General features: G+C 42.5%; 1 long non-coding RNA gene across 2 annotated transcripts in view; it reads right to left on the reverse strand.

Moving 5' to 3' along the window:
* Positions 1-12,293, reverse strand: part of LOC122466545 — a 214,044-nt gene that overhangs the window by 51,100 nt on the left and 150,651 nt on the right. The window lies entirely within an intron of this gene.

The following is a 12,293-nucleotide window of genomic DNA, read 5'->3' on the forward strand; positions in this document are numbered from 1 at the left end:
GGGTTGCCCAAAAATCTGTTACGATTTGCCCAAAAAGCTGATCCCACAAAAAAGGATCACAATTAACTGGCTGTATTCCTGGCTTCACCACTGACTTAATGTGCAAACTTGGCTATGTTGTTTAGCTTTTCTATACCCACGTTTACACATCTGTACAAGAGGTATGACTAATTAGTAATGCTTACCGCACTCAGAGAGAGATACTTCTGGCATGTCTGATGCTGAACCAGTTCCTCATTACGTAACATAACGAAACAACAAATCTGATCTTGACTTGGATATTTTCTTTTTTTTCCTACTGATGTTTGAATTGACTTCAAGTGTGTAAATGTATTTTAAATATGACCCTTTACATGTTTCAGCCACTTATGCTGAGCGGGCCTAAAATTTAAGCAAAAAAGACTAATATATCAAATGGGCGCCTATAGAATCAGCAGTTACGAGTCCTCTGCATTATTCCTTCAAAGAAGCAGAACAAGTGTATTAGAGGAATATCCTACCAACAGTAGTCAAAGGGGCTTATGCCAATTAAGATTCTTCCTATCAGTATACCTCAGAGAAACCTCCTTTTATTCAAATCACTTTGGAAGGCAACATACAAAGTTCCTGGAACGTTTCAGTATTAATACATTCAGAGAAATGTAACTTAATTTCCTAGTGAAGGACAGTAAACTTTTTAAAGTAAATTCAACAAAAATGTCTACCCAATTAAAAATCTTCCATTGTTGTTCTCTGTGTTGTTGTAGCCCTGCTGGTCCCAGAAGGCAAGACGGGTGAGGAAATATCTTTTTTGAAACTTCTTACGCTAAACGATTTGTTCCACCTTGTATTTAGTTGCAACACTCTGCGTATCTTTCCCCGGCCTGAAGAAGAGTTCAGTGTAACTCAAGAGCTTGTCTCTTTCACCAACAAAAGTTGTTTCTATAAAAAGATATTACCTCACCCACCTTGTTTCTCTATTAAATTCAATGCAACTTCAAAATGCAAGCGTCAAAGCTACTGAATAGCAGCAGCAAAAAAATGGTCATTTTCCCTTATTCTTCCAAAATGTTGCCAAGATAAAGCTATTACACTGACAGGTTTCAGAGTAGCAGCCGTGTTAGTCTGTATCCGCAAAAAGAGGAGGACTTGTGCCATCTTAGAGACTAACAAATTTGTCTGAGCATAAGCTTGCGTGAGCTACAGCTCACTTAAGCGGATGCAACCGAAAGCTTATGCTCAAATAAATTTGTTGGTCTCTAAGGTGCTCCTTTTCTTTTTGCTATTACATTGAGTGTTTGATATATGCAAAAGGTTGAACTATTGTGAGCTAAACCCCACTCACTTCTTTCACTGTTACTGGTAACAAACAAAGGTCACTGATTATTAGAGGCAGATGTTGTGCTATTTTCTTTGAAGAGACAGAACAATGGCATGTGCGAATACCACTCCAAGCCATATTCTTAATACAGTATGAAGATCTTCAGGAGCAGTGTTCCATCAGTCACAAACCAGGTCATGAGGCAAAAGGAGAATAGGCATCCTTAAAACCACCTCATCAGAATTTCAGTAGGCTACCTTATTTAAAAAAAAAAAAAATCTGTTTGATCTCTTGTTTTCCAACTCACTGCTAGGGACTATAGAGAACAAAAATTCCTCCCCCCTTTCGCAGACCCTTTGCTTTGCCCCTAGATATTACCAGATTTAATGCTGATCGACAAAATGTGTGTTACAAGAAATATCTGAGTCATCTGATAACGTGCTGTGTCTTGATGCGTTACAGGTTCAAAAGGTGGACTAACTGCACTGTGTTGCAGCTCGTTTGTATTGCTCTGTCAGCAAACCAACTGTACCCAAAAGCAAGAGTAACATAGGTTCATCAAGATTTATCTGCCAAAAGCCCTGCTCTAAGACTCTTTTTCAAAGGAGGGCACAAATGACAAACTCCACAAATAGCATTTGCATGTATGAAAAGTGCATGTGTGTGCGTGTCTATGCAATTTACACATTTGCATGTGTGAGAGGGGTATTTTGGATGACACAATGGATACAGGTGCACTTTTGCACATTGTACTTTCCTTTCAAAATCTGGCCATAAAGGTCAAACTGTCACATTAAGCATCCTGCACATCTCTCATGTTGTAGATTATCTGTATAATAGTGGAAACTACTGAGAAATGTGAATCCTTATAAAAATCACGAATAAATGCAAGCATATTTAATTGGCAAGTCGCTAAGTGGAAAATGTTAATTCCCAGCTATAATATACTGAATAAATTAGCACAGGTAGCTAGTCAAAGGTGACATGCATTATCATGTATATCATTGCGACTTTAAATTATTCATCCAGACGAACTACATTGTCTTCAAGCTTGCCTTTTCTTTGGATTTATGTTGCCCATTGTGACTTTTAAATATGTTCCTAATATTTGTCTCATTAACTACATGGTTCCCTGTCTAGCAAACATTGCCAACAGTTAATTCTCAGTTCTTGCATGTAGCTGTATGGGAGCAGAATACGTTGTCTCACCTAGCTGAAGTCTCACGCTTTCACATTTCAGGCATAAATGCATATTAACCATTCACCCAACAATACACTGTCCAATGATCCAGGTTATTTTAGATATACAACTACATCATTGTTTCCACATGAGAGCAGACAAACAATAACCTTTGCCTGTGGTTGTAAACAAATTGCAAAAACTCAGTAAAAGCAGGTAGTTCGAAGGGACACATTGCCACTTTCTTTAGCACTCTTAAAGGTACTGAAATAGATAAGCCACAGCACATATATGAAAATGGGAAGCAGAATTGCAGGGCATCCTGGAAGGCTCCTGGATAGACATCCTCCAAAAACATAATGCTATCACCTGTTCATCATCATGCAGAGATTTCCAGCAGGAAATAAGTAGTGTGTGGTTTCTGTCCCACTTGTAATTACCAAAATGATCTTAAGTAATATGGCCTAATGGATAGAGCACTGGACTGAGACTCAAGAAACCTAGATTCTATTCCCAGCTCTGCCACTGGTCTGCTAGGTGACCCAGGGCAAAAATCACTTCACCTCTGTGCCTCAGTTTCACCATCTGTATAACGGGGATAATTCTATCACCTTTGCTAAATTATTTGAGATCTATTGATGAACAGCACTATATAAAATCTAGGTATTAGTATCATTATAAATTAATTCTTATTTATTAATTGTTTATTAATTAATTATTATTATAAGCAACTACAAACTCTGCTGGAGAGCGTATGGACACATAGATAACATGCCTATCCAGTCTGAAACAGATTACACTGGACAATCTCATATCTAATATGGGGACTATTGGGGTTCTAGTCAGTGAAGTACTTCACACAGAAGAAACAAAGATAAGTAATGCCCATGAGTGCACTATATTAGATCCAGAAAGAGGACAATCTCTTTTTTTATAGACTGCACAAGTTACACCCTTGTTACAACAATTCTACACCAAGTACTTATGTAGCAACTTATGTACAAATATTTGACATAAGCTACTTCTGGACTTCTGGGTGCGTAACCATGCTATACTAAATAGCTAAACACACACTGTATGTGTGTGTGCACGCGTGCGCGTGTGTGTAACCATGCTTCTCCCTGATTCCTCTGGAGTTACAAATAAAACCATGTGGGTTACACTTACAGGGTAACAACAGTAGTGCTGACCTAGCTTCCCCAAGGGCATAAGGAAAATCAGAGCGAGGGGACAGATAGCACTCTGCCCTCCTGCTATTACACCTATCCACTGACCTGAGCTGGTGTGGATGAAGGTTGCAAGTTTCTAAACGATGTGTTCTCACGCATGATCTTCCTGCAGCATAGAGCCAGAGCCAGGAGGAACAAGGATAGTGGGTGCCCCTAACAAGGGAGGTGTGGTTCTGCAGCTGTGCAGCCAAAATCTAGCCAACAGCATTAGCAGCAATCAGGTAAGATGATCAAATCAAGCTAAGAACTACATTGCCACAAAGCAGAAGGATGGGAGCAGATGTCTTCAGCAGCCTCTCCCAGCCGTAGTTTCTATATGTTAGCTTGTGTTTCCCAAATTGTATTTTCCCCTCTCCTTCCCTGGTATTACACAATTGCAAGAGGGAGGAACCCTGTTTAAGAAAAAGTTAAAGTTTGGGGTAAAGTTTGTCAGATGCAGGCAGTGTCCTGTTTGCAGGCATATTACCTTTGGCTAGCTTTGATTGAGGCCCCTCCAGTCTGTTCTGATAATTCCCAGCCCAAAGAGTCTTTTGAACAGCTGTTCCCCTAGGAAAAAACCCCAATCAAGGAAAAGATATTAGTGCTGGTTCCAACCCGCCAACCCCCATTCCCTGCAAGGAAATAAAGAAAAATACCACAAAACCCTCGGGGGTTGTTTTCTTTTAAATTAACAGTGCATCAATGTCAGCTCCATACTCCAGGTTGAGACTTGCCCTTTGCCCCATAAACAAGACAACACCAGACAGGTAAGAGTCTGGCTCTGGCCAGAGAGACCTCTTCTTGCCAGAAAAAGGAAAAGTAGAAGAGAGAAAAAAGAAAGTTGAAGAGCTGCAGAAAGAGGATGACTGATTCACTCAGAACAAGGACCATGTCCCACACTATAACCAAACCCCTCAGCTTCCAGATAAGCATAGGTACTCCAGCTATTCTGGTTTCCATGTATGTCAGGGATACCCACTACAGACTGCCTGTACCCTTTCCATAATTGGTGGAAGAAAGGAGAAGTTCCTACCTTTTCATAACAGCTCCATTTTTCAAGATCCTTTTCCAGAACCAGAAGGGCAGCAGAGCCCCAACTGTGCTCACTCCTGAGACTATCTCCTCCCCTGTTATAGAAACTGGTCTCTCTCTCTTCCCTTGATTGTCTCTGGATACTAAGGCCTTGTCTACACACAAAATTGGAGCTGCTTAACTACAACTGGTTTTTAAAAAAACAATTTAGTTAAACACATGCATCCCTCTTGGGTGGACACCTAAATTGATTGAAACCTGACCTGTATCAATTTAGCTTCAGTCAATTCCTTGCCCAAGCAAGCAAAATGGACATAAGCTAGGATTAAAATCAATGTAAGTGGCCACACTGGGGGTCATACCAGTTTAACTAAATTGATTTAATAAATCATTTTCAGTTAAATGGTACTACTTGGAGTGGATAAAAGGCCAAACGCTGCGAGTGGCTTTCTTTCTGGGGTTGATGGGGCAGTCAACTCTCTCAAACTGTTCCCTGCCCTATAATCCACAGCATTACACATCTGCCTCTAGTTTTCTCTTTCTGTCCCATTCATAAAAAATGAAGCATATTTCTAGCTGCAGCAAATGTTGGATTATGAGTAAAATTAAAAACACAATTAACATTAAAAGAAATAATGAGTTGTTTAATTAGCCTTGAAACTAGGCTGTGAAGATTTGATAAACTTTCAAGTGCTTCCATCACCAGTGACGTTAACAATCATAAGGAATGTAAAAATGTTTTCACTACCCACGTATGTGATGCATATCATCTAGCAGAGAAGCCACTAGACTGGGAGTCTCAGCTTCAGTGCTGACTCCACCACCAAGCTGCCAAGTCCTTGGACAAATCACTTTATCATCTGAATGGATAAAGGGCAGGAGGGGAAATGAGCAAAGAGAAGTAATTTCTTTGGAGCAGGGACTGTTTCTTTCTGGTGTACAGTGCTGAGCATAATAATAGAGGTTTCTGTTGGAACCTCTATGTGCTACCATAGTACAAATTAATCATCAGGGGTAGGCCAAACTGGCAGATTACCCAAGGTTATCTGTGGAAGCAATTGTGTTGTTACTTAGGAAAGCATGACCCAATGTTTTACAGACATTAACAGCCTTTAAAGATGGGGAAATACGATGTCTATTTTGCAGACTGGGAAACTGAAGCCCAGAGAGACATGATTTGCCACAGGCCATGTAGGAGGTTTGTGGCAAAACCAAGAAGTGAAACAGTTTTCCTGACTTCTCATCTTCAATCACAAGATCATCCTTGGATCCTTTTGATCCCACCTAGTGACCTTTGCACTCCTTTGGAAAAAAGGAACTATCCCCTCTCTGCAAAAAAAAAAAAACTTCAAAATATTCAGTTTGAGTTTAGAGTGAAGTATAATTTAAACTCTTCCCACACACACCTCCATGTTTCATTGCTATTTGACCCTCTGTTTCCAAGAAGGCTGTTCTCATGGCACCTCCAGCCCAACTGGAAGCAAGAAGTGTTGAAAATGTCATGGCTGAGCCTGTCCTCCATGTCAATTCTGCATCTTCACAGATAGGATGAACTTCAGATACACAGCAGAAAATTTCTGGATTTATCCAAACTGAACCTAAAATATTTTGAGGTTCCCCCTTCATTCTGAAGGTGCCTTTGTATGTGCCTCTGTACTCAGCCATACCAGCAGAACCCAACTCTCACCCAAGGCTCACAAGCAGAATTCTAAACCACAGTGCAAGCCTACAAATCCAAGTGATACTGGCAGGGGAAATGATTTGGGTGTTAAAATACTTTGAGAGAATAGCGCTAATCTTAATAGATGCCAAGACCTTCATATTAGACAGTGCAGGTCCTTAAAATCCCAGGGACTGGGAAGTATCACTCTATTCAGAGATATTTTAAATTAAAGTGCATAAGTGGAAAAGAAGCCGTTTGAGCAGGGACAGAAATGTAAATTGTACTCAGAAATAACATCTTCTAAAGAAGATGAAGCACACGTCTGACCAGAGAGATGACATTTTTGAAATGAAGAAGAGTTATAAAATACACATTCTTATACAGCACTGGAAAGTGATTTAATGCTCTTCTACGCCTAGCTGCCCCTTTCTAACCTGCCTCCTCCTGTGTGTATACACGTAGTCACACACACACTGTGCACACCATGCCCTTGTCATCGCAGTTCTTTTCTACACATTCCCAAAAGCAACCACCTGTTCATGAAGCTACGTTCTTTGTCCACAGAGAGGCATGCCTTGCCCTGAGTCAGGCACAGAGGACTGTGATGGAACAATTAGGTTTCTCTTCTTGCTTCTTCCCTTCTCTCTGTGCCCTGCACCAAACCCTTTCTGCTGCTTTGAACACCACTCTGACTTCTGTCTTCTTTCCCTCCATGTTGCTGGCACGTATCATCCATCCACCTTCCTCTGCAATTTGGTTCTCCTTCTCCCCTCTGATAGGCAATCAATAATGTCTGGATAGAATCCAGGCCCTCAATCTTAACCCCAGGAAAGTCGCTGGGGACTCATTCCATTGACTTGAGTGCCGTTTGGCTAACACCTTGAACATTTAGAGAGCACACAACCCCGGCTGCATGAGATGAAAGAAAAAAGTTTTCAGATCAAAGTATCTTATTTAAAGAAAGAAAAATTCTAAAATATACCAGGTTGGGAACTGACTAGAGGGTGTGAGGTGGGGAAAAGGATTAAGGCTTAGAAATTCCAATAGCACTGAGTGTAATTCATGTCCTATATTCAATTTCTTTACTCACATGCTATAACACACACAAAAGAAAAGTGAAGTGCCCCTTTCGCAAGATTTTAAAGTGCAACAAGCTTCATGTGCACCAAAAACCTATATAGAACTCCAAAAATAGAGGATAAAATGACATTATTTGGCTTTAAAGAACAGCAAGCAGATTTATTACAAAGATTGGTAATTCATAGCAAGATGCTACTTTCATGACTTTCACAGTTCACCGACATGTTGATCAACACCTGTAAGTTATACTACTAGAAATATTGGTGGTAATGTTGTAACTTAGGATAATGTCCCAGAAGCCCCTCTCATATAAACTTTACAAAGATGCATGGCTACCCCACTAGGTAACTGCATTACCACCACCACTTTCATACACAGCCCATCTCAAAGTACTTCATAAATTACTGCTCTGATCTTACACAAAACTTTCCAGATATATCTCTGCACCCACGCACAGGAATGGGGCCTGACTTAGGTCTCACAAAACCCTTGAGTCTTAAATAGGAGGGAAATCAAAAAAGTTAAAGGCCAACGTCAACTGTGAATTGGAGGCAGTGCTGGGAATGGAACTGCAGAATCTCGACTCCATCTTCTAACTTTAATATAAAATTAAACTAAACAAATTAATACAGCTGTATACATTTTGAAGCATACTAAGCAACAGGTAAGGTTGACTCACACTTTAGTACTTTATGTGTGTCTCTCTCTCTCTAACACACACACAAGGAGCAAGGAGGAGAAGAAAGATTGAGCTAGGTGGATTTTAAAATGCATAGCTTTGTATCCTTCAATATTAAGACCACTTTCATTAAGACTAGGTTTAGTATTGGGGTAACACCCACAAGCCTCAACTGGGATCTGGACTCCATTGTGCTAGGCAATCTATAAACACACAGGAAGGCAATGTCCTAGTCTGAAGAGGTTGCAATTTTTTTCCAGATAGTGGGTTGGGTAAAAGGGGTACAACACATCTACACTGTGAGTGGAGGAGGGTAATTCGCAGCTTGAGGAGACATACACCCTAGCTCCGAGTAAACTAGCATGCTAAAAATAGAGAGTAGCTGCAGCAGTCCAAGCCACAGGAGTCGCTAGCTGCCCCGAGCACGTACCCATCTAAGATACGAGGCATGTACTTGAGGCAACTAGCTCCTCCCACAGTGCATGTGTAAGGGGACTGTTGCCCCCTTACTAACATTCAGTGGGGGTGTTTTAGTTGCTAGCTCCCAGTACTAAAAAGGGGGAAGGATCGATGGGGAATCAGGACCCTGAGACTGACAGCCCCCAGGAACAATGGGGAGAGGCCAGTGCTCCAGGTCAGCCTGAATGACAAGGCAGGCAGGCTAATCAGGGAGTCAGGAGGCCAGGGAGGTCCCATCCTCCGTGTGAGCTGGATTTGCCTGGGTCAGACAGAGTGGGGCTGAGCTAAGGAGAAAGCAGGGGCCCAAGCTAAGATGGGGAGCAGAACTGTGCCAGATCCAGAGAGAGCAGACCCTGTCCTGGGAGCAGAGCTGCAGCCCCAAAGCTAGAGGCACAGCCCAGACAGAACAGACTTGCCCTGGGAGCAGAGCTGCAGCAACCAGAGGCAGAGGGGCCAAAGAAGCAGCCCAGGGAGCTGGAGGCAGAGCAGCAGCAGTGCAGAGACAGAGTGGTGGAGCTGGGGCTGGTGCAGTCTGGAGCTGGGTGCGGTGAGCAGCTGGAGAGAGCAAGGGGGACCCTGGGCAGCAGGCCCAGCACAGGGAGACACCTCAGCCACTTTCTTTGCTGTGTCCCAGCTTTGAGCTAGCATGGGTATGTGTCCTGAGAATCCAACACCCAGCTTGAACTGTCAACACAGGCATCAAAACAAAGTGTGACAAAGCTCTGTCCTTGTCTCCGTGGGTCCTGCGTTTCCTGGCAGACTTTGCTAACCTCAGAGGCTCACCGTGACCCTCCACGTAACCCTTCTCTCTCTCTAGAGACAAGGGTCACAGTCTACTGAGCCATTTTCATCATGAGCCAGCGAGGGAGGTGAGGAGAAACTATCCTCCCTTGCACAGTCTCTGTTGTCTCCCAGTCTCAGTGATTAATCAGGATGGGGGGAAAGGGGGTAGTCCGGGCCCGCCCTCTACTCCGGACTGCAGCCCAGGGACCCTAATAGTATCAGCTATGGTAGCTGACCTTTTAGAAACATGACACGTACAATTCTCTGGGCTACTTCCCCACAGCAGCCCTCACTTCCTCAAGCTCCACTTCACCTTACCTCAGGGCCTCCTTCCTTGTGCCTGATATGGTGCATACTGCTCAATCTCTCCAACAACACAACTTCCTCCCACAGCTCCTGACATCTGCCCCCACCTGACTAACTGGGAGGCTTTTAACTAGTTTCAGCCAGTCCCTGATTGGCTTCAGGTGTCCCAATCAACCTAGCATTCTCCCTGCCTTCTGGAAAGTTCTTAATTGGCCCCAGGTGTCTTAATTGACCTGGAGCAGCTGCATTTCACTTATCCTGGTACCAGGGATTTGTTTAGCCTGGAGCTAATATATCTATCTCCCACTACTTTTCTATAGCCATCTGGCCTTGCCCCGTCACAAAAGTGATCAGAGTGCTGGTGTTCCCAGAGCTTGTTCATTTCATTCCCATCTCTCTCTCTCTCTCTCTCTCTCTCTCTCTCTCTTTATCCATTTATTTTAAGGGGCCAAAGTGCTGCAACAGAGACTAGCAGGAGGAGGGGTTAGCAAGACCAAAGTAGTGGGGGAAAGAGACTGGGGTGGAGGGAGAAAAGGGCTGATGGAGAAAGTAGGATTAAGCATAGCGTGGAAGGGTGAAGCTGGCAGAGGTTAGGACAACAAACCAATCAGCAGATAGAAGATAATGCCCAGGATACAAATTATAAAAACCAATCTGCTGCAATCACTGGCATCCAGGGGCAGTGAAGGTCCAGAAGGAAAGGGGCAAAGCTGGGCCTCTCTCCACGTCCTGGCTGCTGCTGCTAGGGTCAATCTAGTAACTCCAAGGGCTGTCTCTAGCCTCAGAAGATCCAGATCTGCTCCCTCCAGCCATATGGGCTAGGGAAGAGCCAGTGGGTCCTGGCAGCCCCCAGATGGGCACCTAACATTGCCCATGGGCTATCAGAGGGACATAGCTTAAAGCCGTGCTCCTGCATATGCTAATGCACGGGCATAACTTTAAGCACATGAATTGTCCAATAGGATGATTCACATGCTTAAAGGTAATCTTGTATTTGCAGGACTGAGCATTAATACAATAGACCTCAAATCTGTTGGAATTGCTCTCAGTTGCTTCAGATATAGCTGAATCTTCTAGCTGTATTCTTCAGTGCCCTTTTTACTTGAGCAGCCAGCCATATTATTAATATTGCCTGAATGTTGTGCTGCTTAAAGCATGGAACTGACTGTCCTGGAGAGAGAAGCTCTCCCCTATGTTTTTCTACTCAGGAGATTTAGCGTTACCACTGTTCCTCTCTGCAGCTGAGAAGTGGCTCATCTCGCTGCATATTCACTTCTTGGCTTGTCTGACTACAAGTGAGTATGAGGGCCCATTGTGGTGATGTGTCTTATGATATAAACACATGCTCCTTGAAGAAACTTGTTTTCTATAAGGCCACAAAGCAGCTAAAAGATACTAACTTTTTTGGTCACTACCAGCCTGGGCCGCATTTCAAATGAGAGATCTGAGCTAAGATGTTCTGTATCTCATTACCAGTCCCCTACCAACCAGTCTGCCCTTATTACTAAAAAAAGAACTAAAGGACAAAATGTAGCATGGAGTTGCCTATCAGATGTTAATGGAGTGATTTTTTCCATGTAAATTTAGATTTTTAGTTATTTTAGATTACTAAATTTAGAGTACATTTAGACTAGCCCTATTATAATAAACCTAACAGGCCCTTGACAATAGTGGTGAGAATGGCACAGCTATAATTGCTTTTCATCTTTGTTAAGATGATCTGCCTGCAATTCTGAAGCCCCTAAGGCAAACTAAAAAGGAGAACCTTATGCAATGCTTAATTATAGCAGAGCCTCGCATCTCCTGTCATTTCACAGTGACCGATAGTTTCTTCGTTTTATTATTTATATTCTGGTAGCACCAAGAGGCTCCCATCTGAGAGCAGGGCGCCATTGTGGTGGGCATCATGCAAACATATAGTAAGAGAAATGATCTGATGATCTTACAGTGACGACAGACTAAGGATGGGAGGAAAGGAATTCTCATTCCCATTTCACAGATGGGGAACTGAGGCACAGAGAGATCAAGCGACTTGCTGAAGTTACACACAGGAAGTCTGTACCACGGCTGGGAACTGAACACAGATCTCCTGAGTTTTAGGCCAATACCCTAACCACTAAGCCAACCTTCCTTTATTTTGTAACAAGACATTTTAAAAAATAATTTGTAAACATGGAACAGTTAAACTTGACTTTCCCACCTTAATGATTAGTCCCAGTCTGACTTAGGTAACCTGGAGAGAGTCTATATTCCTATTGCAGAAGTTCAACTAGAGAGAGTTGCTTAAGCAGAGAGAGAGAGAGCTATTAATGTATATTTTAAGGATGCTGACAACACAGCTCCAGGTTTTTTGCCAAGTGTTTCATAATAACTTTGCCTCAGCGTGGAAAAGGGAAACATTAATTGCTATACGCAACTATAAAGCAAATTCACAGCTAACACTCAATTTAACTCCCACTGAATACAAATGTCTTTGTGCTTTCACAAACTGTTCAGCTATTTATCATTTTAAAAATTTACCTTCTGGACATTTACCCAGACCTTGCTACTATTCAGCTAGAGATATAAAAATATCAAAGGGGGAGAAATTCTCCTTTTCCTGG

Source organism: Chelonia mydas, chromosome 7 (assembly GCF_015237465.2).
Source record: "Chelonia mydas isolate rCheMyd1 chromosome 7, rCheMyd1.pri.v2, whole genome shotgun sequence".
Taxonomy (NCBI): domain Eukaryota; kingdom Metazoa; phylum Chordata; order Testudines; family Cheloniidae; genus Chelonia; species Chelonia mydas.